Source organism: Lepidothrix coronata, unplaced genomic scaffold, assembly GCF_001604755.1.
Source record: "Lepidothrix coronata isolate B3197 unplaced genomic scaffold, Lepidothrix_coronata-1.0 Scaffold198, whole genome shotgun sequence".
Lineage (NCBI taxonomy): Eukaryota > Metazoa > Chordata > Aves > Passeriformes > Pipridae > Lepidothrix > Lepidothrix coronata.
In genome coordinates, this window is record NW_016690378.1 from 1,248,727 (window position 1) to 1,264,262 (window position 15,536).

The following is a 15,536-nucleotide window of genomic DNA, read 5'->3' on the forward strand; positions in this document are numbered from 1 at the left end:
CCCAGGGGTGGGAGCAGCCCAAGGTGGTCCTGGACGAGCAGCCAGGCCCGCCCTCCGCACGCTGTTTGGTCAGCACCAAAATGATGATCTCAGCCCAGGTTTAAAGTTACAGGAGCTGTTGTGGCTTTCACAAGACTTTTATTTAGCAAAGTGGGGAAAGGGAATTTAGGCAGAGCGAGGTGCTCCCTCCCTTCTGCAAACTGTCTTTAAAAAATACTTAAGGAACAACACTAAGGACACTTTTCTTGTTATTTCCAGCGGTGAACTGATGGTTTTTTCATTTCTGAGTGAGCCCCCATGTTTGTCTAAGCAAGTGTGGTACTGAATGTGCATTTAGGGACACTGAAACAGTTTTAGGACAGGCTATTTAACTCTGCAGTAAATAGTGTCTGAGTTTTCCTGTGTGTTTGAGGCTCTGAGCTCGTGTCCTCAAGTGACACCCTGGCTGTGCTCGACCATTTCTCTCTGCCCACAGGCTTGCTGGTCTCAGAGTGCTGATATCACCCTTCAGAGAGAGGATTTTTCCTTTTAATATGTATTATTATTAGCAGTACAGCCCTACAATGAGTCTGTGCAAGACTCATCAGTTTTTCCTCGTCCATGTTTGTGGGAATCAGCCTTGCAGGGCAGGTGTGCAAGGCTGGATGGCACCAACATCTGTAAGACAGGCCTTTGCTCACCAATAACAGTTCTTAGGCAGGAACTGGGGCTGAACTTGGAGAGAAATTATTTATATCAACCCTATTCTGAATCTTCCCTCATCTTGGGCAAGTAATAATCTCCTGATTTACATCTATTTATACATATCTGGAGCAGGTCCAAAGAGCAACGAGGCTGGGGAAGGGACTGGAGCACAAGTGCTGTGAGGAGAGGCTGAGGGAGCTGGGGGGGCTCAGCCTGGAGAAGAGGAGGCTCAGGGGAGACCTCCTCACTCTCTGCAACTCCCTGACAGGAGGGTATAGCCGGGTGGGGGACAGGCTCTTCTCCCAGGAACCAGCAGTAGGACAAGAGGGCTGGGTCTTCAGCTGTGCCAGGGGAGGTTTAGGTTGGATATTAGGAAGAAATTCTTTATAGAGAGAGTGATCAGCCATCGGAATGGGCAGCCCAGGGAGGGGGTGGAATCACCATCCTGGAGGTGCTGAAGGTGAGACTGGATGTGGCATCAGTGCCATGGGCTGGGAACCACGGCGGGGTTGGATCAAGGGTTGGACTTGATGATCTCGGAGGTCTTTTCAACTCAGTTGATTCTTGATTCTGTCATTCTGTTGAGGAGTGTGGTGAGTTTTAATCAGTGCTTGGGTGTGAACTGACTGCACCAGTGTGTCACAGAGTGAGTGAGGAAGGGCAGAACCTTCTCCCTCAGCTTCTGCACCTCCAAGTCCTGCAGTGCCAGGACCTCAGGCTCACAAAGCAGCAGCAGCAGCGTGGATTTATTTCCTTTCTGCTGACAGCTGTGGAGGAGGTAACCTCTGCTAGAGGAGACTTGTGCCAGGGGTTTTGTTATTTTTTAAATACAGACACACAAAAAACCCCCAGAACAACCCCCTAAACCATGGCTGGGTTGTTTTGCTCAGGGAATGAGTCAGAGCTGTCATTAAGACCCCACAACACTTGGTGCTATAAAGGACCAAAGCAAGTCTGAACGTAAGACCTGATGTAAAAAGGGCTGCAGGTGGGAAATGCTGCACCTTCCACTGGGATTTTCTTTCCCTCTCAAAGTGATGGGTGCCAAAGGAATTTCTTAGCTATAAATTATGTTGCTGTAATTGTGTTCTTTGTGAGGAAGAGGAGGGCAGGATGAAAACAGTTGATGCCAATGCCAAGAATCAACAGGCAATATTGACTTATTGTCTCCAGAAAAGCAGTAAAATAAATATTGCATATTAAAAGCTGGGATTAATTATTCTCAATAATGCAGTTTCAAATTTATTTAGGAGAATGTTTATTATGGGGGGAAATGCCCCTTCATATGAAACTAAATCTTGCTACAGGAGTATGTCAGTTTTAATGGAATTTATTTTGAAAGAAATATTTTTTTACCTTATCAGAATGGAATGTTTGGAATTCTGTATGTATTTTTAGAACAAATGAATGTAGTACACTATGAAAGACAAACTGGTGCAAACAGTGACTTTTTAATGTTAACAAATTTTCAACAGGAGCAAAAAGAAGGTATTTTTAGGATTTCATTCAGTTTTCTTTAAAAGCACTCTGGAGACCTTTTACAATTATTCCTATAAACAAACTTACCTCAGGTTTAGCAATAAGCCTTTCTAAAGGAAGAGCTATTTGCTGAATTAAATAAATTCTTTCTTTAAGCTGTACTGTCTTCTGGGTATAGAGCTGGGATTCTTGAGCTTTCAGGAACTGGAGATGTCCCAATTCCAGTGGCTATTCCAACACTTTTCGATACTTTTATTATTTTTCCCAGTAAGGAATAGTTTCTCCTATACCAGCCTGTTCCTCCTGTCTGGACTTGCTCTTCAAAGGAAAACTCCTTAGCTAAATTTATTGAACTGTGAAGAATTTAATAACATCAGCTTCTATCAGGGTGTCAAAGTGCAACAAAGGGCATAAGAAATGTGCCTACAGATGCAAAACAAGCTGGTGAAAAAGCTCCTTCCTAACTGTCATCTTGGGATGGGATTGCTCCTGAAGGACAACTGTGACAGGAACTTGCCTTCCAGTGGGGACAGTTGCTGTGTAAGGAGATTAAGGCTGATTTAAAACAGCAACAAAGTTCTTTCAGAAGAGCCAAGGTGCCCTTGGGAGAGGGGACGGAGCCAGGGGGACGAGGGAGCAGTTTTCCTCTGAACTGTCCCAAATTAAGGGGGTTTGATGAAACTGCAGTTCAGTGCTCTGCAATTCTGTTAAACCAATAGGTTATTCATAGGTTCTGATTTAACAATTCATCTGCACTGAAAGCAGCCCTTAATTGTGTGTCAGAGAACAGCAGGTGAGCACATCCCACATGTGCCCCAGTGCTGCCGTGCCACGAGTGTCAGATCCACGCAGAGATGTTGTAATTTGGTCTGGGTGTGTTATGACAATTCCCACAAATTACCAGGATATGAGTGCATGGGTCACTCTTTTTTTTTGTTGTTGTTGTTGCCAGGCAGGTCTGTGTTTTCAATCCCAGTGGTTTGGGGGAGGACGTGGAGAGGGGTCTGAGTCCACGCAGCCCTTGTGTTTGCATTTCATAATCGGCTCCTTCCGTCTCATCATATCGGTGGTTTGCAGAGTCTTGTGAGAGGTTTGGGCTGTGTCTGGTTCAGTGAGAGTGAGGAATGAACCAGAGCTGGGGGAGTAGAGAAGTGGTGACTGTATCCTGCCAACTGTTCCGCCTCAGGGGCGAAGCCGTGTGGGATGATGTTTTCCCCTGGATCAATCATGAACCCGGGGGCACTGAAGTCAATCCAAGGTTCCCTCTGATCACAAATGGGCTTTGACTTCCTGTAAATAACCTGTAAAATGGGAGCACAACCATCCACACTCTATTTAAAGCCCACCATAGAGACCAAAGCAGTGCATGTACACACGGGGGTGACTCTCTCTATAGTCACATCTAAAAAGGCCACACAAATGTCTCCTCTCTGCACAGAGGAATATTCAAATTACCCCTCTGCAGTCCCACGAACTGTCAGAGGTCACAGCATGGGGACACATTTGAATGTTCTGCCTGACTTATTACAGGATTTTCCATGAAAGTACAGCTCCAATGCTCTAAAATTCGTCTTTCCACAGAACCATCTCATCCATTATCTCCAATACAAGGGAAATCTTAGTTTACAACATCTCCAGTCCACACAAAGTAAACCCATATTTACCCCTTCTATCTTTTCACTAAAAACACTCAAAAAGTGTAAATTAGGCATTCCATTTGATGACATCCTTTGCAAACCTCCCCTGTAACTCAAACGACACTGTCTCTTTCTGTTGCCAAATTTCCTGTTTCTGTACCCTGGGGGCAGCTGTGGGCCCTGCAATATTTGGTCAGAAGCATAAAAGCTGTTTTCTGCGAGCTTTATTAATTTTCAAGCCATTTCCTGTTTTCCCTTTGCAGCCAAACCCACCCTTTTTGGCAGGTACTGAAATAAAAAAAAACACATGATCCAGTCTGAGCAAAAGTTCAATTACTTGACAGAGGAGGAGACCCCAAATGATAACTCTGAATTTTCCTTGCTGCTTTCCACAAGGCAACTTTGCTTTGCTGTGAGGTAACATTCCAGCAGATGAGGTGTGGAATTGCAGAAGGCTTTTGCAGAACTACAGATCCTCGCCCTCGGGAATGGCTTTTACCTTCCCTTATTCCCAAATTGTTAAAGCTCCAGTCCATCATATCCTGTCATTGGTTTGCACAGGCCTCAAATAGGTGTCACTTCATTGTAGCTTTTGGGTTTGAGCCACTGAGGTTTTAGTTTCCTATAGTAAGAGATTGGGCTCAAATATTCATATTATGCAGCTTTTTAAGAGATCAGCAGCTATAAATCCAATCCTGTTCCTTGCCCATCTGTGCTCCTGGCAGTGTAATATATGCCCAGAGCTGTGAGCAGCCCAAGCTGTCAGATGTGGGGAAGAGGGATTATGAATGAGCAAATGGCAACAATGCTTGAAGTTGGAGTTCTTGAGCTACAACAGTAATGATCTTTGTCAGTCAGGTTTAGAGACGGGGCTGGATTTCCAGCTGGTGTAACTCAGAGTTTCACCAAAATCAATAAGACTCTCAAAATAAACGTATTTAAGGGGAAAGAAGAAAGTCTCTACGCTTCAAATAGTTTCCTTTGAGATTTATGGGCAGCTGTTCCTTGTACAAGTCGCTTTTCTCCATGATGTCATTTGAGCCAGGGATGAAAAGTTGATTAAGATGTGCTGGGAGAGGCAAAGGGCACAGAGGGCTGCACAGGAGTTTTACACAGAGTGAGTTGATCTGTGTAAAATGTCAAGATTTCTCTATAATATTTCAAAGTCTGTCATTAGATGTTGAAGTTCCAAAGTTGAAATTGATATTGTTCACATTTTAAGGTTCTTCACTAGAAGCAGATGAATTTGGGCCGTTTAACACAAAAGCCTGACTTATATTTTTTACTCAGGAGTAACACCACTGCCTACCAGAAACAAAATACTGGTGTGAAGGGAGCAGGAGACATTTGGTAGATGGTCTGCAGTGCCTTTCTTGAGAGGATATGAGTGTTGGTTGTTTATAAAGACCCCGGAGCAGAACTTCTCAGCTGCTTCCTCAATAAGCCTTTCATCAGAGACAGCGAAATTCTCTGGGGACTTAGCCCTGAAAACATAAACCTCATGGAATGCAACAGGTTACATGGGGTTTAAGAACTGATTGTAGGGAGTGTGCACGATCCTGAGGGCACCCTGGAGTTGGGATTTCTGTCAGGGAGTATTTCACCCAGAGAAACTCTTCCCAAAGTCTGCCAGCAGTTGTCTCTACGTGACACACAATGGAGTGACTCAGAGTTAAATATGGAATGCCCACTCTGTACTACTTTTAAACCTGTGACTGACCACCATGTATTTAACAAAAAATTATAAGGTTGACGTAGGGTTTTCTTAGGTCAGGAGTGTTTTTTAACTAGAACAGTTATAAAAGGAAAGCAACACAGCAGCGGAGCCAGAGGGGGGAAAAACACACATACTGTGTACTCAGTCTCATTTGCTGCAGAATGGTTTTGGGAGTTTTTCTTAATGCTTTCAAAGGCTTTCACTGCTTTGATTGTGAGTTTATGCAGATAAAGCAAATGCCTGTCAGTGAGAATTTACGTGTCCTAATTTTTTTAAATACACTTTGTCTCGATGTGCTGGAAATTCAGCAAGAAATGTTGTAATCCTGACCAGGTGACCGAGATCACACCTGCTTGGAATGTGAGCAGAACCCAGCACTGTTTGTGGCCCTGCTGTGTCCTGACAGCAGCCAGGAGCTGTCTGGGCATCTTCAAGGTGGGGCAGGACTTGCCTGGGTTTACAGGGAGAGGGACTAAGGAACACACAGAGCACGTGGGCACAGCCAGTTCTTTGTAAATGACAAATTGTCTCTGGGAATAAACTCGTGTGTCTTTGAGAATGAAATTCCTCATTTTATTCATCCATGTGATGAATAAAATGAGAAATACTACCCCCCTGAAGTTCCATGGGAAAAGTCTCATTTCGACTCTGATTTTAGGGAGGAATCACATATAAAAAAAAAAAAATGTGGTTTCTTTCCCTTTCTGTATACTGTGTTCCTAAAAACAGGCAGCTTCGTGGGGGAGATGCACAGATGAACAAAAGCTGGTGGAATGAGTGGTTGTTTCAAATGGGGGAGGGCAGGGAGGGACAGAAAAGCAGACTGATGTGGGGATGGACACTTGGGAATGTGGGGAAGCAGTGATGTTCTCCATGGCCTTTCCTGACTGTAAATGGGATTTATCTGCACATAATGTAAGTGAATAACCCAAAAGAGCCCATCTCCACAGTGCCCTGTGGCCACGAGAGGGAGTGAGACGTTCACAGGTCCCGGTTGGTTTGACACACACTCGGTGCGGGGCTGGATCCCACCACTTCCCTCATCCCAGGGAGGAATCTGAGCCAAGAAATATGTTCCAGACAAGGAAGGTTTTGAGCCGCGATTTTTTTCTGCCACATTTTCAAGCAGCAGCATGTTTTTCCACGCTGGCTCCGCGTCCAAATGGGGATGAAAATGCGAGGTTTTGGTGAGAGAAGAAGGCAGGGTGATCTCTCAGCAGCACAAACCACGGCTTGTCTTGAAGTGACAGTCGTCGTGGTGACCCCAGCTCACCTTCTGACTGGCGGCCACATCACCAGGGAGCAGCAATCCCAGGAATTTTAGTAAGGAGCAAAGCACACCTCAAAGCAAAACGAGTCCGAGCATTGAAATCAGGGCAGAGATCAGGGATGTTTCAGCTATTTTGCAAAATCTGGATTCATTCACATGTTGTTCCACTGACGTGTCGCTGAATCACGTCCTGCAGTCTCCTCAAATGAAACACTACACCAGGGACCTTAATAAAGGGTCTCAGCTGCCACTGCTACTGCTGTGTCTAGGAGAAATACTAGGCTAAGAGCACGGTTTTACAAATATTTATAATGTTGGATTGTTTTCCTGAAAAATAAAGTGAATAAGTATCACAGCAAGGGGAGCGAGAGCAACAGAGGACACCAAAATTCAAATCAAGTGAATCTTCATCATAGTTAAAACAATGATTAGGTTATGGGTTTAATTGTTCTCTGGACTGCACTATAAATTATCTATGACTAGAATAACGACTTGAGAGTGTGTGGAGGGCTGGAGTGGCAGCCTGAGAGTAGAAGGTGGGCTGAGAGGAATGTGATTAAGTGGAGTTCACAAAGACAGACCTTATCTTTGCAGCACTCAAACCACTGCCTGGGATCACTTTGGTGCTAGCAGCCTGTCCGGAGTAACTCCAGGGAGACAAGGCAGTTCAGATGCAGGATTTTCCTATCTATGGGGTAAGTTCATTCAGGCTTTAAATTAGGGAATGAATGTTTTATGCTTTGCTCTGTATTTGCAAGACCTGTCTTGCATAAACTAATCCTAGGACACAAAGGAGGAGAGAGCTGCTCTCCTGGAGGCCTCCTCAGCACTTTAATAGCCCCAAGCCATCTACGTGTGTCTTCAGATCAAGGCACTATTGTGTTGTTAAAAAATAAATATTTAAAAGCCTGTGCCTTTTAACATGGAAATGCTGAAAGCTTTTGCAGTGAATATCATTTAACTTTAAAGCTCCAGCCTGTTGGTGCTTCTGGTTATTTCCATATGAAATGGTGGAGAAACTGAGGTGCTGAGCACTCTGGTTACACAGACCAGGAGTGGAAATAAGTATTGGAGACTCTCTCTGCAGTGCCAGCACTGTCTCTATTCTATAAATCAATTCATTAAATATAAGTGGTGAATTAAGAGGATTTTTTCTTTATTGGAATGTTAATAATACCTCGGTTTCACTGCAGGAAACTGAATTACAGGCCCGTGATTCATGGGGTTGTAGGCGTAGGCAGCTGTACACCAAGTACAAAGAATATTAACAACTTTAATTGCCTGCAAGCACTACTGATAATTCAGCATCTTTCACAGCAAACCAGATTACTCCCAAAATAAGTGATTTCGATCTAGATATCTTATCCTATAGCCCATGAGCCTCACAGCAGTTTTATCCCTTCCCTTGTTTGAAAAAGGGAGACTGAGGCCCTGTATTAATTCACACTGTTAAGTGTGAATTAAAGTCAAACACTGGCTTTGGGATGGATTTTTTTACCTCAGAATGTGTATCCAGGGAGTTTGACCTGTGCTTTATTAATGCATAGAACATTTATGTTGCACAAAGCTGCGTGCACACAAATCTTCCCGAAAGCTCAGCAGGAATTGTGGAGCTCAGCAGTTGTGCCCCTGCATCCTCCTGCTTTGGCCCCCTGTCACTTCAGGTACCAGTGACAGCAGAAAGGACCAGACAGGGCTTGTAAAAGTGCCAATAAAGTGCCTGCCCTGAGTGATGCCCAGGAACCACATTATCAGTGGCAATACTGCAGGAAACTGGATTTTCTGAAGAGTGACAAGCCTGAAAACAAACTAAAAACCATTAGGGCTTTCCTGAATGTTTGCATTAACTAATGTTTGACTGGCTTTTTTTGCCATCAAAAGTGCATCTTAACTGATTCACGCTACTCAAAAACTAGTCATTAAAACACTTCTCAGTGGTACAGTTTGTAACACTCTTCCTTGGGCCATCCCTGGCTGGAGCAGTAGCCAGAGGAGAGATGCTCTTCAGTGTGACCTCCTATGTCATTTTGGTGAAAGGAAAGGTTCCACTTTTAGGGATCCAAGAATAGCTATACGACAAAAAGTAATTTTCAAATTTTTTTATTTTTTTTTTTTTTACTGAAAGTGTTTTGTTAGACATTTTTGGCTTCTGTATTTTTAGTCTGCAGCCATCACACAATCCCTAAAAATATCTTTTTGCTTGTAGCACAGCCTGAGATAATGGAGAGTATAGTACATTCCACGTGTTACCACATGGACAATATTTTTACCATATTAATTTTTTGTGCCATTAACTTCCTGAAAAAATTAAAACAGCCTGGAGCAAACATACTTTTTCTTTTGAGTTCCCTTCAACTTTGAGATTTAAGAGACTTCTCTTGTGCCATTTTTGTGAGATGGATTTCTTTTTGATCCTACTAAAGATGGTGTAGAACCATCTCAGGTTGTGATGCCTCACAGCACCGTGCCCATTAACTTCACTGACACTCCCCAGGGAGGAAATGCTGTGGTTCCCCTTTCTTTTGGTGATGTTACTCAGCTTTAACATCTTCGAAATGAGGCAGACCCAAAACTGTAGAAGCCAGTATGAGCAGATGTGTGGAGATGTTCTCCAGACATTAATGACATCCATGAACCAGAGCTGTCCCTGCCCAGGGCAGGAGTTACCCTTCCTTGCACAGTAACACCAGGTTAGTGTGGGACAACTCCTGGCTGCTGAGGCACCTCCACCTCCCCATCCTGAGGGTCCTACTGAAGTTCTAGTATTTAAAACCCCTCTGTACCACTGCAGCACCAACATGTAGGATGAAAAATGTCATGTTGTACCACCCTGCACCGTGCCAAGAGGGGCTGTAATAAAATTCTGGGGGTTATTGTTTATATCACTGACTACCAGAGAATCCCCCCCAGTTTGTTGCCAGTGAGGTAACTGATTTCTGAAGCAATTATGAAACTACTCATTGTAATAATTAGCCCTGGTTATCAACATGCCTGTGAAAAGCAGCTCCAGAGGCAGCATTGCAGGGCTCCCCCCTCTCCCCCTGGGGAGCTGCTGCCCTGGCTGATGTGATTCCACCTGACATCTCACCCAGCTGATTAACAGGGCGAGGGACACGTCACAAGGCATTAAATCACAGCCTGCTGCCTTCCCTAAGGGACACTCAACTTCTGGATGGCCAGAGAAGCTTTCAAGAGGATGGAAAGATCACTTCAGGGGGAAGACAAGTGAACAAGCAGGACCATCTCCCATGAATGGGACTGTGGCTGCTGCAGTTATACCAAGAGACTGGGAACTCTAACGGGTGCTTGTCCTCTTGAAGACTTTTTTTTGCATACAGTAAAGTGTACAGGCCTTTTCAACATTTCTGCTTCAAAGGCAAACCCAACTCCTTTGCATGAGAGGATTTCACCCCATTGGTTCAAGGATCTCTGTCACTGTTTTGTTGGGGTTTGTTCTTCACGTGGGTATAAAAGAACCTGGGATTTCTGGACTTCAGGACAGGAATCTGATTTATTTAACATAGAATTATGTCCACAGAAAGAGCTCCAAAGTGAAAGTCTAAGGGCCTGTGACCACACAAACACTCATTTGCACACCCTCATTTTGTCAGTTTGCTTCCATTGGGAGATCTCACGTTCCTGGTCTTGCCTCAAGTCCTGATCCACTGCTGGTTGTCCCTTTGTGTTCCTGAGTGCTGTATGGCTCCAGTGCAGAGATGGATGCATTTTTGTGCAGTAATTATTCTGCAGGAAGCCAGTTGTCCAGAATTAACCTGTAAAAGGTGGAATTGCACATGTGTGGGAACGATGCACACAATTTAATGAGTGTGAGATACACTTCAAAGGACAGTTTGCAAGCCCTCTTTTGAAATTACAGCCTGATCTTAAGCACTTAATTATATTTTTCATGAACTATTTTTATGGTAAAGGGCAACAGAGAGGGGTGTAATAATTTATTTCCATTATTTCTACCACTCAGCTCGTGTTTGGAATTCCCACTGACACGAACATGCTTCCTGCATATTTAAATCCATGGAGTGTGGGCAGCAACAGTCAACGAGGGAAGAGGAAAGGAAGCATTAATGACTGTCTTGGAGTTGTTTTCCTCCTGTTGTGAAGAGCTTGTACCACATCAAGTCAGTTAAATAAATACAGCCACAGAAGGTAACTTGAATGTCTTTGTTAAATCCCCTTATCAAAGCAGACTGGGGAGTCACTAAAAGACCTTGACCTCCAATTAAATCAGTGCCTTTGTAAATGGAACTTTTCTTGCTGGGTGTGTGGTGTTAATTGGCATGAAATCCTCACAAGAGCACCATCCTCTTTGGTCTGGAAAAGGCATTTAGCCTGTCAGTGTTACAATGTTAATAGAAAAATGAATTCAAGTCCTTTTTTTGTTTGTTTGTTTGTTTTGGGGTTCTTTTAGTTATTGAGGGGTTTGTTTGGGGTTTTCTTTTTGTTTTATGTTCTTTTAAACTCCCTGGTGTACCATGCACACCTAATGGTCTGCAGGGGCTTTGTCCTCAAAGAGTGTTTGCTGGTGTTTTTAGAAACATTAGCTGTCAACTGGTTTAATTGCTGTAAATCCATTTGCTGTTCCTTGGAACAAAGAGAACTCTCCAAAGGGTTTTCAAGGTGGCACAGAGAACAAATTCAAAGCACAACACTTCCTCCTCAAGGAACACAAACTTGCTTGGCAGATATCTCAGAATAATTTCTGGTTTTCCTTCCTTGCAGGAACATTTTTCCCTGGAACATTCGCCACTTGTCGTGCTCTCTCCCCTCTGCTCAGCCAGATTGCACGTTCAGCTCCCAGTGCTCTGGGAAGGTTGTTCCCTCCAGAAGGGCTGCAGGGAGTGATCAGGGGAGGGCATGATTTGGAGAACAGCAATTCCCAAGAGCTCCCTGTCTTTTAAAGCAAACAAACCATGGCAATCATGGGTTAAAAAATCCAACCTACTGAGCTTTCCATCCGAGCTGGGTTAAGTTTTGTGGTATCTTGGGGTGTTGAGAATTTTTGCTCAAACTTCCTTCTCTCTTCAGCTTCACTGCTTGAAACTCAGGTGCAGGTTGAAACAAGTTTCAGACATGAAAGTTGTGATCAGCTCCAGCTGCTGCTTTAAAGTCACTGACTTTCATAAATTTTCCTCAACAAACCCAGTGTTGGACTTGTCACATAATTTTTATTTAGAAGCTCCCAAGCATTTGGAAAATCTTGCACCTCTGATCTCCACGAGGTTTTTCAGATCTTGACAGACCCACTGGTCAATCTGAGCAAATAAATAGTGTTTGAGGAGGACCCCGAGACCAGCTTTAATTGTGACTTCATTAGAGTAGCAGTGGATATATGTGAGCATATCTCCATCAGCAGCTTAGCAGGGCTTTTAATTTAATTGCCTTTAATTTGCTTTAAAGCTGTGGTGATTCTGGACCAGTCCACAAACTATGCAGAGAGCAAGCAGACTACACTGTAGCACTGAATACAAACTCCTTCCTGAGGGAAAAGGGAAATAAAATTCACGCTGTTTGTCTCTCATGGCTGCTTCCAGTGACTGAAAATGGTTTGCAATAAGGTGGTGACCACATGTCTGCATAAGGCAGATGATGGAAGTCTTTTGATGGGTTTAGGCTGGTCTCATTTGGCTGCTGAACTGCAGTGTCTGAAGTTTTCAGATTCAATCATTGCTGCTGCCACGTTGATTAATTTTGATGCATTTTCCCTCCCCGTGGCAGAGCAGCAGCAGAGAAGGCCTGGGCAGGTGTAAGACAAGCTTCAGTTCACAGCTTCTATCAGCTCATAAATCTGAGGCCAGGAATAGACCATTTTCCCCTTTTAGTTTTTCAATCCTTTTTTTAGGTGTAATATCAGAGGGAAAACTGCCCAGAGGTGCCCCTTGGCTGCATTCATAAAACCTGCCTGGTCAGAGCAGGGCAGGATTTTCCTCAAAAGAAAAAAAAAAGCCACTAAAGCCAAAATGGTAAAACCTGAATAAAACCAGGACTTCTGTTCAGAGGTGCTGTTCAGCTCCGGGTTTCAGTGCCTGATGGATTGATTAACACACTGTTCCTCACTCAGGCTCCAACACTGGTGCCCAGGACATGTTAATGTCTGATAATGAGCAGGAAAACCCTTCACAGTCCTCCTGTGCACCTGGTGCTGCAGCCTCGGCCACGACATGTGCCTCAACTCAACGAAGCATGAGCCTGGAATAATGACTTCCTTCATGGAAAAATATGCTCAATTAGCTGCTAAAAAAAAAAAAAAGTGAATGAGGATGGACAGTTTTCAGTCTGAGTCTCTGGTAAGGAAGGATTTACTGGCTGAGGTCCCAGTCCTTCACGTGTGTCTGCGCAATGATTGCTCTTGCTTTTTTCTTCCATTACTCAAATTATTCGGGGAAGTTTTGAGCACTTTTACGCAGAGTGGTGGAATTTTCCAAGGGAAACATGAAAACTCGGTCAGAAGTGAGTGTTTTTCCTCTTCTTTTCTTACTGCTTGGCATGATATAGTACAGATAGTACACTAAAGATTCAGGACCACTGTGGTTTGACACTTGCTTTTATTTTCAAGGTTTCTCCTAGTAGTATCCTGAACAGAAAATTAAAAGAATGGAAAGCCAGATCATTGTTTTTAGCCCAAAGCCTGCCTTCTGTTGTGTTTATTCAACCCCTGCTACTGGGAGGTATGGAGGGAAATTGGTTTTGCTTCCTTGCTTTCCTTCTCTATAGTTCTTTGATTATGGAATTGTTACCAAGGGTGTTTTTCAAACCCATCCTGTCCCTTTAGGGGAACCTGGAAGCCAGGATTATGGATAAATGGGCTGACAGTCGAAATTTGATCAGTGTGGGATCCCAGCTCCACGGAGAGAAGGATATTTGGGGATTTTTTGTTTGGCATCAACTTCTAATTGGGAAGCTTGTGCTTTTGCAAACCTGTATGTACTAAAATTTACTGCTGGAAGTATTTTTGGGTAACAGGTGATAAAGCTGTGGGGCTTTGCTTGGCAGCACTAAAGAAGCACAGATTTATAAACAAACCTTCATTTCTGAGACTACTCACTGGAGCAATTCGATGTTTTACCGTAGTGCTGGTGGAAGCACATAAGAACACTATCTGGGTTATATAATTTATTTTCTTTAATGGGAAGAGGGAAAAGGGAACCTGAGAGTGCAGATAAACTGTGGGAGTGTGTAAAACTTGCTAATGGTCCATCAGAAGGGACCAGAGCAGTTGTGGGTGACCAGTGTCTGAGGGCACCAGAGGGTGCTGTGCACTCAGCAGCTCTCAGGCCACACCCCTGATTTAGCAGCAGAGGTTACTGTCACTGCCTGATGCAAAGGAGGTTTTAGAAAGTAAAGCTTTAATATCTCATCAGATAGAAAGCTTTGCAGAACCTCCTTCCTGCTAGTCAAAAACTGCACGAAATGTTTGGCGAGCGAGCGAAGCTTCAGAGAGATCCAGGAGAATTTCTGTGCCGTGAGGGAAACAGCTGAGGGACAGAAATCAGCTTAAAAAGCTGCACAGACAAAATGAAACGGGAAATGTTGTACAGAGAAAGATGGGTCAGGAGGAAAGCCTCTGAAATCAGAGTCAGCATAGAAGGGTGTCAGAGCATGGCAGGCTCTGCAGAGGGGTTTGTGCAGCAGAGCTGAGCTGGCACACGTGGGCAGTGAAACCCTCCTTGCCTGGATGCTGTGGGAGCAGGGCTGGGGCTTGACAGACCTCCGGGATACCTATCCCAAAATATCCAGAGCCTGGGAGTAATCCCTCATCCTCTGCCAAGCCCTTCACAGACAGGAAAGCTCCCCAGGTTCTGTGCAGAACCTGCAAATGTGAGTGTGCAGAACGAGGGTTCAGGGGCTGCTGCTCACAGGGGGTAACAGGTGAAGAATCCAGGGGAGCAGCTGAGCAAAGGGAAGGGCTGTTCCTGGCAGAAAGGAGGGGTAGTTTTAGCAAGGGCTGCTGGAATTCTCAGGGAAGCTGAATCCTCTTCCTAGCCCTGCCACTGACACATTGTTGGATCTTTCACAAATCGTGCCTTATTGTCTGTAGTCTCCCATCTGTGAAGCAGCAAAATAACACTGAGGCATCTTGGAAATGGAAATGTCAGAGCCTGATTCTGTGCATCTGATACAAAAAGGGGGGGTCTGCAGAGGAGGAGCCACAGGGACCCCTCAGTGCTGTGTAGAGATAACTTCTCTTAAAAGAGAGCTGGAACTCTCCATATAAAGTTACATTACTAAAGACATCAAATCAGCTCTGCTTTACCATGTTAGAAACACTTTTATCTCTAACCTAAAGCCCAAGTTGAATTAGGGGCAGAAAAACAGTAGATTACAGCAAGATGTTTGCAAGATACAACCTTAAAAATTTTAAAAGCACCAGTTCTGCATGAGAAATACCAGTTGCAGTTGCTTGTTGATGCTGATTCATTGAATCCTGACCACAGGGCTTATTTTGCATGTTTGTTTTTTTTCAGTCAGAGGTAGCCTGTCAAACTTCCACTTCCTCTGTAATTTAAAGGTAAATATTTTAAATAATCATCTCAGGAATTTATTTGGGCTTTGCCCTGGTGATTTATAGAGGCAGCTATGCCCATTTCTCTCTGGGTGGTTTTTTAAAAGTAATTCAAGACATGAAAGACACCTGGAGCAGGATATGTCTTTATGGGAGGGATGCAGAGGCTGCTTCAAGGTTCTTTAGCCAAAAGACCTATGAATTAGAAACAAAGTGTGTTGCAAAATATGG

General features: G+C 44.0%; 1 long non-coding RNA gene across 1 annotated transcript in view; it reads left to right on the forward strand.

Annotated features, from left to right (window-relative positions):
• The window catches only part of LOC108505728, a 34,855-nt gene extending 22,599 nt beyond the window's left edge, over positions 1-12,256 (forward strand). Inside the window, exons 3-5 of the long non-coding RNA XR_001877584.1 lie at positions 7,382-7,482; positions 10,767-10,951; positions 11,525-12,256. This is a non-coding gene — a long non-coding RNA (uncharacterized LOC108505728). The remainder of the gene's footprint in view (positions 1-7,381; positions 7,483-10,766; positions 10,952-11,524) is intronic.
• Positions 12,257-15,536: the final 3,280 nt, after the last annotated feature.